This window comes from Thermobia domestica, chromosome 11 (genome assembly GCF_964235325.1).
Source record: "Thermobia domestica chromosome 11, izTheDome1.hap1.1, whole genome shotgun sequence".
Taxonomy (NCBI): Eukaryota; Metazoa; Arthropoda; class Insecta; order Zygentoma; family Lepismatidae; genus Thermobia; species Thermobia domestica.
In genome coordinates this window covers 37,577,677-37,594,499 of record NC_137464.1, presented here as the reverse complement: position 1 = coordinate 37,594,499, position 16,823 = coordinate 37,577,677, and the positions used below count along the sequence as shown (strand labels likewise).

The 16,823-nt window shown below is 35.5% G+C and overlaps 1 long non-coding RNA gene across 1 annotated transcript; it reads right to left on the bottom strand.

Moving 5' to 3' along the window:
• Positions 1-2,541: 2,541 nt before the first annotated feature.
• On the bottom strand, positions 2,542-9,349 carry LOC145663552 (uncharacterized). The gene is made up of 2 exons (XR_014127180.1): positions 8,601-9,349; positions 2,542-3,049 (listed from the first exon to the last, which is right to left on the bottom strand). It is a non-coding gene; the product is annotated as an uncharacterized LOC145663552 (long non-coding RNA).
• Between the last annotated feature and the right edge of the window lie 7,474 nt (positions 9,350-16,823).

Sequence of the window (16,823 nt, the reverse complement as noted above, 5' to 3'; positions counted from 1 at the left end):
CTTTGAAGAAAAATTGGACCAGAAAATAGCACAGCTAGCTAATGATTTTGATGAAAAAATAGCGAAGTTGGAACAATGCAATGAAAACAGATGGGATCGTGTTCAACGTCAATTAAATCAGATGAACCAACATGTAGTAGAAAAATTTGAGAAGTACGATGAGAAAATGGAAAAAGTAGTACAAAGGAGCACGGAAATTCAAGAGTCAATGGATGTTCTAGAATCAACGATTAATGCCCATGAAAATCACATTAAATTACTGCAAGACGAAGCAAATTTCATCAAGGAGAGATGTATTCCCGAAACTCCATTTCAGGATAATGGATACACGAATCATCCTACATCTACAGGTTGGGTACCTGATCGTCCTCCCAGACCAACTTTGGAACTTGATGGATCTTCGAGTGGTGCAGAGAGTACTGAAAGAGAAGGAAGAGTGAGGCAAACATCCAGGTGCCCACACAGCAATGAAATATTTTCAAAACGTTTCTAAAACGTGCCATCATTTTCCTTCAGAAAATGTATCCTACTTCCCTTAAGGAAATATATTCCATATGTTGTTGAAAACATTTTCCACATAATACTGAAAATATTCTCTAAATACACTCAAAAACGTTGTAGAAATATTTTATACGCCGTTAGAAAAGTTTTCCTAAAAATGTTTTCTGTACGATTTCCAAACATTACTGAAAAAGTATTTGAAACGTTTTATACAATGTTAACGGAATGGTTTTTAAAATGTTTCTCATGGAATATTTTAAAATTATTTACCAATAACGCAGACAATATTTTCCTACATATGCCAAAATATTTTCTTTACATGACAAAATATATTTAGTGAATATTTTTTGTACACCACAGAAAATATTTAAAGAATAGTTTCTGTGCATGACAAAATATTTAGGGAATATTTTCTGTACATGACAAAATATTTACAGAATATTTTCTGTACATGATAGAACCCAAAGCCCATAGGCCAATTCGGTTACTACTGCAGATACGAAAACAAGGTAAGATACAGAAGGAAATTTTTAAAATGCAGCAAGTTTTGTTTTTATATTAGTATACCGCCCAATAGTAACGAAAAGTACAACGCTGCCACTGTTGGACAACAACGAATGAAAGAAAGAAAGTTTGAAATTATTTGGACCAAAGGGAACGGAAAGACACAATGAAAAATATAGTGCAAGACCCAATTTCGCGTCCTTCGTATCTGCTCCCCCCCCCCCCTCAACACCGTGGTTGCTACGCCTCTGGCGTGGATGTTGCATTTGCATGTTTATCCTTCACTGTGTCTCCTTTCAATTCTTCTCGGTGTAGCTAATTTCAAACCACACATTCTTTCATTCGTGTAGCCCGACATGATGTATGGTAACGCATTTTCTTTATTGAGCGGTACACTAGTACAAAAACAAAAGTGTTGCTGGAATTTAAAAGAGTCCTTACATATCTTACCGTGTTTCCATACCTGCAATAGTAACCGAGTTGGCCTATGGGCTCCGGACTTTTGCGTCACTCTGCATATACGGTATAACGGCTTCTTGCTGGGAACAAATAGTAGGTTGAAAACAAGGCGGCCAGGCTGTGACATAGCAGCTGGAAGAAAACATAAGATTCTTCTGTACAATTTTACCTGCTTAGACGTCTTTGCCTCACTCTGTCTTCATGACGAGGAACCATTGCGGCCCACAGACTCAGATCAAAAAAATAAATAAATAGATAAATAACTAAAAACAAAATAAAAATAAAATACCACTACTACTACTACTACTACTACTACTACTAATAATAATAATAATAATAATAATAATAATAATAATAATAATAAACAGTGTAAATTATAACTACGTAATGTTAACTTGCTCTCATAATTTTAAGCATTTTTTTTTAAACTCAAACTCTTATTTACACACAAAATGTTTCTGGGTGTTTCACTGGTACTACTGGTATGTGGACACGCCGTGCATATATGTTGGGGTGTCTTATGTGACTTACGACATTCAAACTGCACATCAGTGTGTTCACAATCGTCGCCTGCCAGTTTTGAAAGCGGCTGTATTGGATTTTTTTTTTTTTTTTTTTTTTTAAAATACGAAAAGGATTGAAGTTTAGACATCCATTTCAAGAAACAATTGTTGGCAATCCTTTTCCTATCTTAAAAATAATAAATCCAATATAGCCGCTTTGTAAATTGGCACGCGATGATTGTGAAGGCTCTAATTTGCAGTCTGAACCTCGCAACATCACATAAGACACCCCAACGTACATAGACGGCGTGGCCACATACCAGTAGTAGCAGTGGAACACCCTGAAGCATTCTGTGTGTAAATAAGATTTTGAGTTAATAATAATAATAATAATAATAATAATAATAATAATAATAATAATAATAATAATAATAATAATAATAATAATAATAAAAGCAGCTTAAAATTATGAGAGCAAGCTAACATTATGTAGTTATAATTTACACTGTACACTATAATAAATATACATCTATATAAGTTTATATCGGTTAGTAGTTAAATAAAAATATAAATGTACACTATTCTGGCATTATTTATTTAAATACTCTTCAGCAGCATCTTCATGCTGCTCGTATTATTTGTTTCTATACATTAAGAACAATCTTCTCAAATATCACATTAAGAACAATCTTCAACACTTGTTCTAGAAAATTATGTCACTGACACTAATTAAAAAAAAATCAACAACAATATTTATGTAAAATATGTTGCTGAAAATATGTTCTACAAATCTACGGCGCATGGGGAATAGATCTTTTCACGAAATGTCACTTTTTGCAACTTTCAAGAAATATCACATTGTTGAATAACCAGAAAACGTATTTGCTTCTTTATAATGTCACTTTTGATTACCACAACTAACTATAAATTCGACGCTGCGAATTGTCAGTTAAAGTTCTGTGGAACTGCAGCTGAATTCTTAACTGATCTTCTTGTTCGTCTCTGTATGACATGTTGAAGCCAAATCCCAATAATCTACGCGATCTCATCGTTAGTTACGTTTCTCTTGTGTTACACAGTTTCTGAAAATAAAAATAATAGGCAGCGTTTAATAACATAATAACAGCAGGGAATGATTAAAGATCAATTATTACATCTTAAACTTACAAAAATATTTAAAATGTTTGTGTAGGACCTACAGCAGCTTGTGAAGACAATATTGTGTTACAAAAGTAACATCCTGAAGAAAATGTAAACGGCAAGGAAGACAACAGCTTCAGCTGAAAGTGACATACCTCAGACTGTAGCTTACTTACGGACGTTGTAACATGTTGAAGCGGTCACACATTTTTTTTAAAAAGTATAGCATCTTATAAATATTGAACCTATTAAAAAAAAAAAAAAAAAAAATTGAAAACATGTGGCAGCATTTGAGTTGATGAAGAACTAGCGTCTCATTCCGAATGCTCTGATCTCAAATCTGGACCCGATCATCCTTTTTCCCTCAGTCGTACCAGGTGAATGCCGAGGTGGTTACTAAGGCCTTGATGACCGCTACCTTGCTTAATTTCTTTCCCCACGGAGCAGGCCATACATATTATTTTACCTTATACAAATGAATAATTTTGATACGTTGCATTGCAAAGAATACAAAAAATCGCGAATATAGGAATGAATCATGAAATGCTCAAGAAAACTACCAACATGACAGAACAATTCAGTAAAAGGATGAAATGAAAGGTAAGGGGAAAAAACAAGGAATGTCCATGTGTGTGCTTTATTGGGTACTTTGTCCTATGAGATGGTGACTTTTGGTACTATTTGCCTGTATATATATATATGCATCCGTAGATGTAAAAATATCTATGTAAAAACAGGCAAAAGATTTGATTAAGCCTATGCCTTTTTACGAGGTTTTCAATATTAAAACACCGTTTTCTCAAAAATACAATTTTGTGACATTCCTTCTATTTTCCCCTTACCCTTCAAATATACTCTATACATGTTCAACTCTCTCTTCCACGGACACTTAAATGGAACGTGTCACTTGAAGATGGGAAAATTGCGCATTTTGCTAAAATAAGGATTTTCAAAGTGTTTTGAATGTTATAACAGCGCTTGTGTACATGCTTTTGGGAAATCAAGTTTACAGGAAGATGATTCTGAGAAGTATTCATGGCACAATAGTATGTATTTAAAGCGAAGAAAAAATAAAAAGGGCGCCAGAAAGGTTTTTTTTTTTTTTTTTTTTTTTTTTTACAAGAATTTAAACATAGTGTATCCCTCTTCAAATGACAACTTCTTTGATTCTTTCCACTCTGAATCTAAGGTACGGCTTTTTTAATGCATTCAGTGCATTCACAACTTTATAAAGGTCTTACGTTGAAAAAAATGGAATCTTTAAGTTTAACGTCCCACGGTTATGCGGTTAGGCTAAAGGAGATGGTGATAATGAGAAATGAGTGAAATGGTGGAATGAAGAAAGTGGGAGGAAACGAGAGAACCCCGAGAAAACCCACGAGCACGGTATTTGCCACCACAAAGTCCACACGGCGCGAGCTGGGATCGAACCAGGGACCCCAAGCACTGGAGGTGAACGCTCTACAACTGAGCCACCGCGCCCTCGGGTCTTACGTTGAATGTTGTATATCTTAGCGCGAAAGCAACTAATTCGCCCAAGGAAAGTCCAAAATCTAATAAGAACCACTTCCAATCACTTGATCACTTTAATTGCACCAATAATATACCAACGAAAAGCTCAAAAACCTAGGTGGGTTTTTCCGGGCTGGGCCCAATTGGGCAAACCCTGAACACAATACAATACACACACACACACACACACACATATATATATATATATATATATATATATATATATATATATATATATATATATATATATATATATATATACGCAAATCGCAAAAGAATAATTGTAATCTTTCGGCAAATCTAGTCTGATGGCCCCCTTTAATTTTATATATGCCAGGTGAAATATTTACATGTCGCCTGCCGCAAACCATTTAAGAGAAAATAAGAAAATTAGCGAAAGAATTATAATTTTTCAACAATTATTTCGAGCGGCACGCCAATAGTAAACCTGCAGGCAGAATTAGGTAATACTCAAGCAGACTGTTTTACCAAATTTTGACGCATTTCTTGCATCTTCCGGTTTCTTTTTGCAGAACATGCACTAAACGAAAAGAAATCCTTAAGTTTAATATCCCACGATCATGTTGGTTAGGCTAAAGGAGACGGTGATAATGAAAAATGAAGAAAGTGGGAGGAAACGGGAGAACCCCGAGAAAACCCACGAGAAAGTCTACACGGCACGAGCTGGGATCGAACCAGGGACCCCAAGCACCGGAGGTGAACGCTCTATCACTGAGCAACCGCGCCCCCCTATGTACTAAATGAGGAGCTCTAAAAGAAAAAGCGAAACAACTTCTGTTAGGTGGCCAGTAAAAAAGCACGCATGCTATCTGAGTCAGGGCAGAAGCACAGCAGGGGGGCACGCATAAACGAGGATGGTGCAAAAACATTTACAATATTTGTAATTATTCTTATCTTCAAAAACACTTAATTTCGATCCTAAAAAAAAAAAAATACCTTTCACAGCTAATACACGAGTGTTACACCGCCTTTCTTTCTTACCTTTACGACAGAAAATAGTGTATGTAGGGCTATTGCCTCTGTTCTGAATTTTTCTTCTTGAATAAATCTTTTCCACACTTTGCGCAGTTGATTTTACGCGCTTCACCATACCATGACTGTAGAAACTTTATAATCCTTCTCTCTTTATTACACAATTCTTTTAAAAAAAAAAAAAAAAAAGTTTACATTACGGCCATCGCAGATGTTCACAACTGACGTATGAACCGGAAATTCCCGCCGCTTACTTCTACCCTATTTGCATTCAAAATCCATTTCAATAAGCTGTGCAATGATAGAAATAACTTACATTAACACTCTCATTCCTTCACGAAAAATATTTCACATCATATTTTATCTATAAATTTTGTTCTCGGCGTAAACGTCTGCTCGAGAGAACCCAAGAATTATTATAACCCACTGGTGTATTTAAGGGGGGCTTCCGGGCTTAAGCCCCTTGAAATTGTACTTACTATATTAAAGTAAATGAATTATCTTGGAGAACAAAGTTAGCCAAGCCCTTCTCCCGTGAAAAAAAAAGTCGTAAATACGTCATTAAAATGGTAATATACGCGCAATTATCCCGTCACCAAAATAGAAATGTACGTGCCTACTCCCTTCGGAAGCATCCCCTCGCCCCCCCCCCCCGCCTTCACCCTCCCTGACTCGGTTAGATGGCATTCGTGCTTTTTAGTAGCCCCGTAACACAGATTGGTTTGTATTTTTTGGGCTTCTTATCCACACATCAGGAATCAATATAAATACGCAAATCGTAAAAGAATTGTAATTTTTCGACAATTAATTCTGACGGTCGCCTTGAATTTATAAGTGAAAAATTTATACGTCGCTTGGCGAAAATCATTAAATAGACAACAAGAAGGAAAGTAGCGAAAGAATTATATTTCACTAAGTATTTCGAGCAGTGCTTCTTCCAGACTTGTCTTTGGGAGGGCAGTGGCTCCCCGGAGCAGACCAAAATAATACGTTTATAATAATAACTAGAATAGCACGAGCAATGCCCCCGGAACATTACTTTTGAAAGAAACACTGCTTTCGAGTGGCACACCAGAAGTAAAACTGCACGCAGAATCATTATAACCTGTCATAAAAATGGTAATGTACGCATCTTTTTAAACTCTTTACTTTGAACAAGGCAGTGATATTATGTCAGTACATAGTATTGCCGAATGAGCATTAGCGAAAAATGAAATGAAATGAAATCTTTTAGTTTTACGTCCCACGATTATGCCGGTTAGGCTAAAGGAGACGATGATTATGAGAAATGAATGTAATGGCGAAATGAAGAAAGTGGGAGGAAACGGGAGAACCCCGAGAAAACCCACGCACACGGTGTTTGTTCACCACAAAGTTCACTTGGCGGGGGCTGGGATCGAACCCGGGACCCCAAGCACCAGAGGTGAGCATTAGCGAGTGAAGGCGGGTTAGAGTCCCGCAGGGCACGTTGTTTTCTCTTTCCTTCTTGGGAACTGTAACTGCAGAAACCGGTTCAGATCAATTGGTCATTGTCACTGCCTTGACTAAAGTAAAGACTTGCCCGCATATTTTCCCTTTGGAAGCATCCCCTCGCTCCTGCTGACCTCCAACTTCGCAATGCTCTGACTCAGACAGTATTGGTGCGGGAAGCTTCTAGAACACAGGTCCCCCATATAGGTTAATAGATGTTTCTTTTCTGTATCAAAGTAAAATATTTAATTCACATAGTATTGCCGAGCGAGCGTTAGCAAGTGAAGGCGGGTTACAGCCCCGCAGGGCACGTTGATTTCTGTCTTTATTACAGATAAATGGGAAGAGGAACCTGTGTTCTACATCCCTACACGTAGTACAGGCTGATTTATATTTTTTGCACTGTAGTTTTTACGTCATACATCCGGCAACGTATATATATACGCAAATCATAAAAGAATAACTATACTTTTTCGACAATTACTTCTGACGCTCCTTTTGAATTTTATCTATTCCATGTGACGTATTTCAAATCGCCTAGCGCAAATCTTTAGGAGACAATAAGGCTTGTGTATAGCCCGCTCCCCCCAGATCTTTGTCACCGGAACTGGAAGAGTCAGTACTACTACTACTTATATCGAGAACAGAACCAAACCAACCCCTGCGGGGCTTCTAACCCGTTCCTACTACTATTGCTACTAACTACCACCACTACTACTACTATTGCTACTAACTACTACTACTACTGCTACTATTACTACTACCGCTACTAAAGCTACTACTACTACTTATACTAAAGCTTCCTTACCGCAAGATTTACATCTTAAATCTTTATAACATGCGATTCCGATTCATTATGAACTAGTATGAATCGTTAGAATCACTATGATTCGTTAAAAATCATTGGGGGGAGCGGGCTATACTCAATCCGACAATAAAAAGAAAATTATTAAAAGAATCTATTTTTCAGCAATTATTTCGACTGGTGAGCCAAAAGTAAACCTTCACGGTATTTTATGTATAGAGATGAAAAATAGAAATCTAGCATCCCATACCTTTATTAATTTGTAAACATAAATTTCTCGATAATACATAGTATACATGAGAACACCCTGATCTGCGTTTCTTGTGTTCTATTACCATTTCTACATGAAATACCATAAATTTTCTACGTAGTGCAATATAAGAAGTACCCATGTGCACAAGACATGCGATATGCCTTAAATCCCCCCCTCCACACACACATAGTCATAGATAAAGTACAAGGGCACTACACATGCAGATATGCAGATATAAAGTACAGGTACGTTCTTTTTTTATTTTCGTATCAGTCGATAAGTAAATAAAAGTCGCTTTGTTACCCCCTTTGTAAGTTCGTACATACTCAATGAATAATCCCTAAAAGTATGAGCGTCCTGCTTATTCGGGAACTGATGCAGCTTCATGTATACTATACAGACACTCAATCACTTATAAAGACAATAAAACTAAATTATTTTATGTAATCGTTATACTTACCGACTTTTCTTGTCTTTCTTGTCTTTCTTTCTTTCTTCTTCACTATTAACAGAGTTGAGGTGTGCCTCCGACTTCGGAAAAGTCTTCTTTAATTTCAAATCACTCATTAACTAATTAAAATTGGGTATATTACCAACTTTTTAAGTAGGTAGATATTCAATGAATAATTCCTGGCTCCTTAACTATAACCCTTTTTCTATATAAAGATATCTTCTTCAACATGACTGAATATAGTGAGATTTATTTTATTTTATTTATTTATTTTTTAAATATTCCTTCTTGTCTTGACTTGTGAATTCAACATAGCGCGCAAGGAATGCTGGTACCTTTGATAAACAAATGACGGTTGATGTAGCGATGCTAATTAGCAATCTCACACACTGGATATCATAAATTTCAAATTTTTAACAAATATATTTCTTTGGTGCTGCTATAATTAGTATAATGATTGGTAATAATGCTACTACGATACTCTCGTGAGAGAATTTATTCAACATTCGATAAAATATTCTGCAAATAATTCTAAAATATTACATGAAAATATTTCATTTAAGTTACAGGACAAGATAACAAACACATTTCCATACAAAATTAATAGGAGTTTTAAAAATATTTCTTATCTTACGAACGAATTTATTTTTAAAATATTCGAAATATTTTAAAAATTATATTTCATATGTTTTCTTGTAACAATAGAAAAGAATGTAAATGACATGTTGGAAAACATTTTATTCTGTTTATAGGCCTATTCTGTTTCCTTTATCATGTATGTAAAACATTTTTAGTGTTACTTAGAAAACATTTTCTCTCTCAACTAGGGGTAAAAGTACGGGGGGACGCCACCCCCACCTCGAGAAAATATATACGGCGTCTACCCAGTTCCTAAAATAATTACAATGGGCAAAGATAGGCAGGGTGAACGACGTGACGTCATCCGCTACCTACCGTCCCCCAACCTTTTCAGATCCACTTTTACCCCTGCTCTCAACATTGAAAACATATTACATTACATTCAACACAATATTTCTATTACAATTTGTGAAAATTTTCCATACATTATTTTCCTACTAACGTTCTAAACATGCACATCCTGTTCAGTGGCATATTTACGATTTTGTTTTGTGGAGGGAATCTTTGCTAACTTTATTCCTGAAAATGTGAAAATTGTGCAGGATATTTCATTTACTTTAATATAGTAAAACAATTTCGGGGGAGGATTAAGCCCGGAAAGCTTATTTAACGCCAATGCTTCCCGTAGTTAATTAAATGTTCTCCAAACACATTTTAAAAAATAGTTCCGGCATATAGTTGGGATACTTCTCAGATATAACAAGGAATATGTTTTCTCCAGTAACGGAAGAGTATATTCTGAAAACATGTAAAAATGTTTCTATAATAGACCTATATCAGAAAATGTTGTTCACTAAAGACACAAAATATCTTCCAAAACACAATGGAAAACATTTTCTATTCATTTTTAATGTTTTCTTTTAACTGTTTTAAAGTTTTATATTCAAAATTCCATAAAATATTCTGGAAATAATACTAAAATATCATACGAAAATACTTAATTTAAGTTATAGGAGAAGATTACCAAAATACTTTTGTAAAAAATTAAGTAAACCTTTTTAAAACATTTCTGAAAAATATTTCTTATATTACGAAATAATTTATTTTTAAAATATTCTAAATGTTTTTAAAAATATATATTTAATACGTTTTCTCGTAAAAATAGAAAATATTACAAATAACGAATTAGAAAACATTTTTTAAATATGTGGAATATATTTCGTTTGATTGCTTTCCGTATCATATATGGAAAACATTTTTAGTATCATTTCGAAAATATTTCCCTTCTCAACAGTGAAAACATATTAAATTAGATCCAAAACAATATTTCTAATATATTTTGTGAATATTTTCCTGGTTTTACTTTCCGGCAAGCATTCTCAAAATGTACTCCAGGTAATTTCTAAAATGTTTTACAAACATTTTTGGGAAAATATTTTTGGGAAATATTCGGAATACATTGGGGAAACCAGCATGGAAATCTTCAGAGAAGGAAAACCTTTTGAAAACCAAGGAAAATATTTTCTTTTGATTGAGGAAATATTCCTTGCTGTGTGGGTGTAAACACATCTCCAATCAGGGGCGGATCCAGGGGGGCAATCGGGGCGATCGCCCCCCCCCCTAGAAGAGGAAACTTTCTTATTTTATATATATAAATAAAACCCATCCCAAAGTTTGGAGCCCTTAAAAGTAGCAGTATGACAACCAACCGCCCCCCCAGAAGTCGGGCCTGGATCCGCCCCTGTCTCCAATAGAGGTATGAAGACGAACACAGGTAAACAGTTGCGATTCAGCGAAGTTAAGTTGCTTACAAAATTTAGTGGCGTGCCAGAAGATATACCCGCTAGGGCATTTCTCGAAAAATTTCAGGATGAAAGTGAGCTCATGGGTGTAGATGAGTCTCAGTTTTTAAAACTATTGCCGCACATCTTGTTACCACCCTGCTTAACATGGTTTAAAGCTATTAGAGGTAGTCTTCATACATATTCAGATTTTAAGAATGCTCTTCTATCAAATTATGAAAACGATTTTATGGTAGCGAATAGAGATGCCGTATTGCGAACGAAGCATTACAATCCAAAATTACACCGGAGTATTACTGAATTTGTAGTATCTACATATAATGAGTTAAGATCACTAAATCCAAACCATCCGGAATCCCGAATTATAGCTTCTATTAGAATCTTATTGCCATTTAGACTACAACAGTTGTTAATGTCGGCGCAGTGCATTAACTTCAACCATTTAATTATGCTCATTCAGAGTTATGAGAGCCAATCGGCAATACAGAATAACAATAAAATGCAGGATAGAGGTGAGGGTAATTATGCACGTAATCAGACACAATATGCTTCTGTTCGTAATGTAAATATACAACATGAAAATGATTCTAATGTTCGTAGTTTCAATAATAGAATGAGTAGTTATAATGGTACCGGAAATCAAACGCAACCTAATTATAGAAATGGAGCTAGGAATTTTAGAAATAACAACAGGAATTTCAGTAGAAGTAATAGTTACCGCCGATCTTCACAAAATCAATTTGCAGATGACAGGAATTTTGTAAATAGAAGTCAAAATATGGTGTCATCCTATGAAAGACAAGAACGTATACAAGATTGTGCCATACAATGTTGCTTAAATGAGGCCTTCGAACGTATAACTTAAACTGTTAAAAAGGCGTCCGATGGATTTGTATTAAATTGACCTTTGCTTACGTCTATGGTTAATATGTTCTTCAGTCTATTTATTATTAAAAGGTATATTGAAAACCTATGCAATTATAAAATCAGTTAAGAAAGTGATAAAATTCATCATCATCATAGGTATTCTGCCTTTATTGGCAGGTCACTTGCCGCAGCTGAGAAGCTTCCATGCTCCACGATCCTGCGCTAACCTTTTCGTTTTCGCGTATGATCTTTCTGTTTTAATATCATCCATTAATTGTAGTCTCTTTCGCCCCCTCCCTCTCTTTCCCGCCACCATACCCTCTAGGACGTCCCTCATGATACAATCTCTTCTTAGGCAATGTCCTAACCAGTTTCTCTTCCTCTTCCTAATAATATCTAAAAGTGTTCTTTTCTCACCCACCATTTCTAACACTCTCTCATTCGTTTTCCGCTCGACCCAACTAACTCTTTCCATTCTTCTCCACACCCACATTTCGAAGGCTTCCAGTCGATTTTCGTCACCCTTACGCAATGTCCACGTTTCCGCCCCATACAGCACAACACTCCACACGAAGCATTTTATGAGTCTTTTTCTCAACTCTTTGTTCAAGGTCCCACAAAACAGACTTTTCTTTCTTTTAAAGGCTTCTTTCGCCATTCCTATCCTTGCTTTTATTTCACGTTCGCATTTCATGTCATTACTAAGAACACTACCCAGGTATCGAAAACTATTCACTTGTTCTATTTTCTCCCCTCCTACTTTTATATTTGACACAGACCCCTTCGTTCCAATCACCATGGCTTTTGTCTTTCTAACATTTATTTTCATCCCATATTCTTCAAAGCCCCTTCTCATTTTTTCTAACATTTTATTGATTTTCTTTTCAGATTCTGCAACAAGGGCCACATCGTCTGCAAATCTTATGCATCTAATCATTCTACCTCCTACCGAAATGCCATCATCATCATGTAGGCTCTTTTTTACTATCTCTTCTAGATAGACATTAAATAGTGTTGGCGAGAGGCAGCATCCTTGTCGAACGCCCCTTCCAATTGTACTCTCTTCCGTCAGTTCTTCCCCTATTCTAACACTTACTTGTTGGTTCATGTATAAGTTTGTTATGAGTCTTCTATCTTTCCATTCCAACCCTATCTTTGTTAGAACTCCCAACAACAATTTCCAATTCACGCGGTCAAAAGCCTTTTCTAGATCAATAAATACAACATACACCTCTTTCCCTTTTTCTATAAATCTTTCACCGATCACCCTTAATAATCCAATAGCATCTCTTGTGCCCTTGCCTCTTCTGAACCCGAACTGCTCTTCCTCAACATCTTTATTTGTTCTTCCATATAACCTTCTGTTCAGTATTCGGAGCAGAATTTTAGCTGCATGAGATATGAGACTAATAGTTCTATAATCCTCACATCTCTTTGGGTTCGATTTCTTAGCCATCGGTATCATGATCGTTTTCAGAAAGTCTCTTGGCCATTCTCCTGTTTCATATATTTCATTGCATAGTCGCCACAATTCTTTCTTTCCCTTGTCTCCTATATTTTTTATGAATTCAATTGGTATGTTATCTATTCCTGTTGCCTTTCCATTCCTAATCTCAGATATAGCCTTTTCAAACTCATCCCGAAGAATACTAGATCCTTTATCATCCTCGCCTACTTCATTTTCCACTTCAACATTTAGGCTACACGGTCTATCCCTACTCTCATATAAGTCTTCAACGTATTCTTTCCACCTTCCTATGACCTCATTTCTCTCGCTGACTACCTTCCCATTCTTATTTTCTACTGCCATCATGATACTCCCTTGTTTCCTCCGAAATTCCATAGATTTCACCTCCTTGTACATTTCCTCATATTTCCCAACTCTTTCTAATTCTTCTATGTCCTCGCATTTTCTTTTGTAAAACTCTTCCCTCGCTTTGTCTGTTTCTCTTCGTAATTCATTATTTAACTTTCTGTACATCTTTCTGCCCTCTTCTGTATCAACCTGTTTCCACATCTTCCTCTCCCTCATTTTCTGCAACATCTGCTCTGTAACCCATGGTTTCTTAGCAGTTTTGTGTTCGCGGTAACCTACTGCTTCTTCTGCAGCTTGCTGTAAGCAACGTTTAATATGTTCCCACCGTGCGTTACTACCTGCGCCTATCCTTTCCTCGTTTGAACATTTTTCTTCGAATTTTTCATCGAAACGATTTCTAATTTCCTCGTTTTTCAACTTTTCAGTATTCAACACTTTGTTACCTACTTTTCTTCTGCCTACATCTTTCAGTTGAATATCTACTTCGGCCAGCACAAGATTATGATCAGAGAAAATATCAGCCCCGGGAAGGGTCTTCGCGTTCTTTAAGCTATTCCGATACCTGTCCTGAATTATAACGTAGTCTATCTGATATCTTCCGCCGTCTATTGGCGATTTCCATGTATATCTTCTTCTCTTGTGCTGATTGAACCACGTGTTCCCAATTACTAGTGAATTCTGTCTACAGAAATTCACCAGTCCCTCTCCCCTTTCATTTCTTTCGCCTAAACCATATTTGTCTACGATACTACCTTCCTGTTTTTCTCCCACAACTGCATTGAAATCTCCCATTAGAATTATGCATGCACCCTTCTTCTCCCTATCTATAATTTCTTCTATTTTCTCATAATTTTCCTCTACTTCTTCATTTGCATGCGAAGTCGTCGGTGCATATGTCTGTATCACCACTAGATCCTTCGTTTTCCCTTTAAGTCTTAACATCATAACTCTATCATCAATAAATTCTACTTTCACTACCTTCTCTTTTAAGCGCTTTCCAAGAATTATTCCTACGCCATTATGACCGCCCTTTTCATTACCTGAGTAAAACATTCTATATCCTTCGCTGTTCAATACCCCATTACCTTCCCATCTAACTTCACAAACTCCTACCAAATCTAAATTATTTTGTTTCATTTCTTCTTTAAGATTTTCTAATTTTCCTCCCTGTAACATAGTACGTACGTTCCATGTCCCTATCCTAAATCTTTTGCTCTTCCTTGTCTTTCTTTCTCTGTTTGTCTTCCCCCCATTATTACTTTCTCGTCCAATAGTCCTTCCCAAGCCATCCCCCTCCCGGAGATCCGAATGGGGGGATATTTTACCTCCGGAACTACATTTTGACCTGCGAAAGACCATTGTTCATATGTTCTCTTTTCGCTGCTAGCAAACTAGGGAAAATAGAGTGGTGGTTTCCCGTTGCCTTCCACCCCGCAGTATCCCAGCCGTTAAAGTCATTCTGACCACGCCTGGGACTAATGTCCAAGTTGCCGTACCAATCACTATGATTTCCGCCAACTTGGCTACTGGAGAACTGCTGCCTTCTCCCAGAACACTCTTCGTCTGGCTACTCCATTTAGACCAATTCGGTAGGGGTGATAAAATTAATTTATGGCAATTAACTGAAAATACTATTGATTTGTTCCTTATAGTTTTGTTGCAATTTCCTTTTATAGCATTAATTTGACGAATTGTTAATTTGTGTTTCATGCTAAGAAATTATTTAAAAGCTTTATTGTAATATGAGAATATACTGAGTTTGACAATTTATGTTTTCTCCAGGAAACATATATTTAAGCTATTCCTGTTTTCGTGTTTTTATTCAATTCGAATTTCATGCGAATATTATAAATATTTAAAAATAAAAGATCATAATTTTAATGTAAACATATGAAGGTAATGACAGACATATAAAATAGATGCAATTTATTATATGGAAAGAATAAGAATAATGGATATCGAATCTCTTAATTTTTCAAAGTTTATTAATGTATTAAATGATAATCAATGTGTTTATATGTTCTAATTTTGTTGCCTTCTGGCCCTGCTAATATTTAATATTACAAAGATCTTTGTTTGTAAATAATGTTGTTTGTGTATGAAGGAATAGTTAATTTGTACCCTAGAAGGAAACTATCAGTTAGGTTTAATTTTTGAATAGCCTCATTCATGATAATTGTAATTCGTCGTTATTAGTATTGAGATATATTGACAAATATAAAAATGTGTAATGTTATAATATAGTATATATAAATGGAAAAGTAGAATATTTGTATTAAAGGTGATATTAAATATACGAGGGCTATTCAAAAAGTAGGTGTTTCATGATATTTAACCCAGGGTTCTTTCCTTCATAGTAGAACTATTATGGAAGTCCCGTCCGAGCGACATCTACAACGATAACGTTGTATATAATATTAGCAATCTGTGCCAGCTTACAAGAAAAGGGATCAGAGGCGAATTATTTGAGCAATATTATGTATAAAGAAAAGAAAGACACATAGAGATTTCGAGATACTATTTTGTAATCGTTAATTTAAAAAAAGAGAGTTGTTACTATAGCAACGTCGTAAATAAATGTACATGTACGTAGACATCTTGTCGAGAAAATAAGTGTGTGTGTATAAAGGTGTAGACATCTTGTTCTATATGCAGAAAGTTGATTATGTACGCTTCTCATGGTTAAGTATTAGAAAAAAACAGCTAAGAAAGTGTTAAAACGTTTGAATTATTTTGAAGATTACTAAATACGAACCAGGACAGACCCTTACATAGTTTTCGAGAAAATCGAGATTTTAAAATTTGATTTTGTGCAACAATCATGACACTTAATAAAAGAATACTCATACTGAAGTATACCATCATAAAATTCTGCAATATGACACTCACAAAATGACAGTACATATCATGGTTAATGATATATAGCTAAAATGATGATTGATAGCCCAAAATGATATATAGCTCAAATGCTGAGAAATAGCTCAAAATGTCATATAGCTCAAGTGATTATATATAGCCCAAAATGACATATAGCTCAATTGATGATATATATAGCCCAAAATGGCATATAGCTCAAATGATGGTATAAGCCCAAAATGATATATAGCCCAAACTGACGTATAGCTCAAATGATTATATATAGTCCAAAATGCAACATAGCTCAAATAA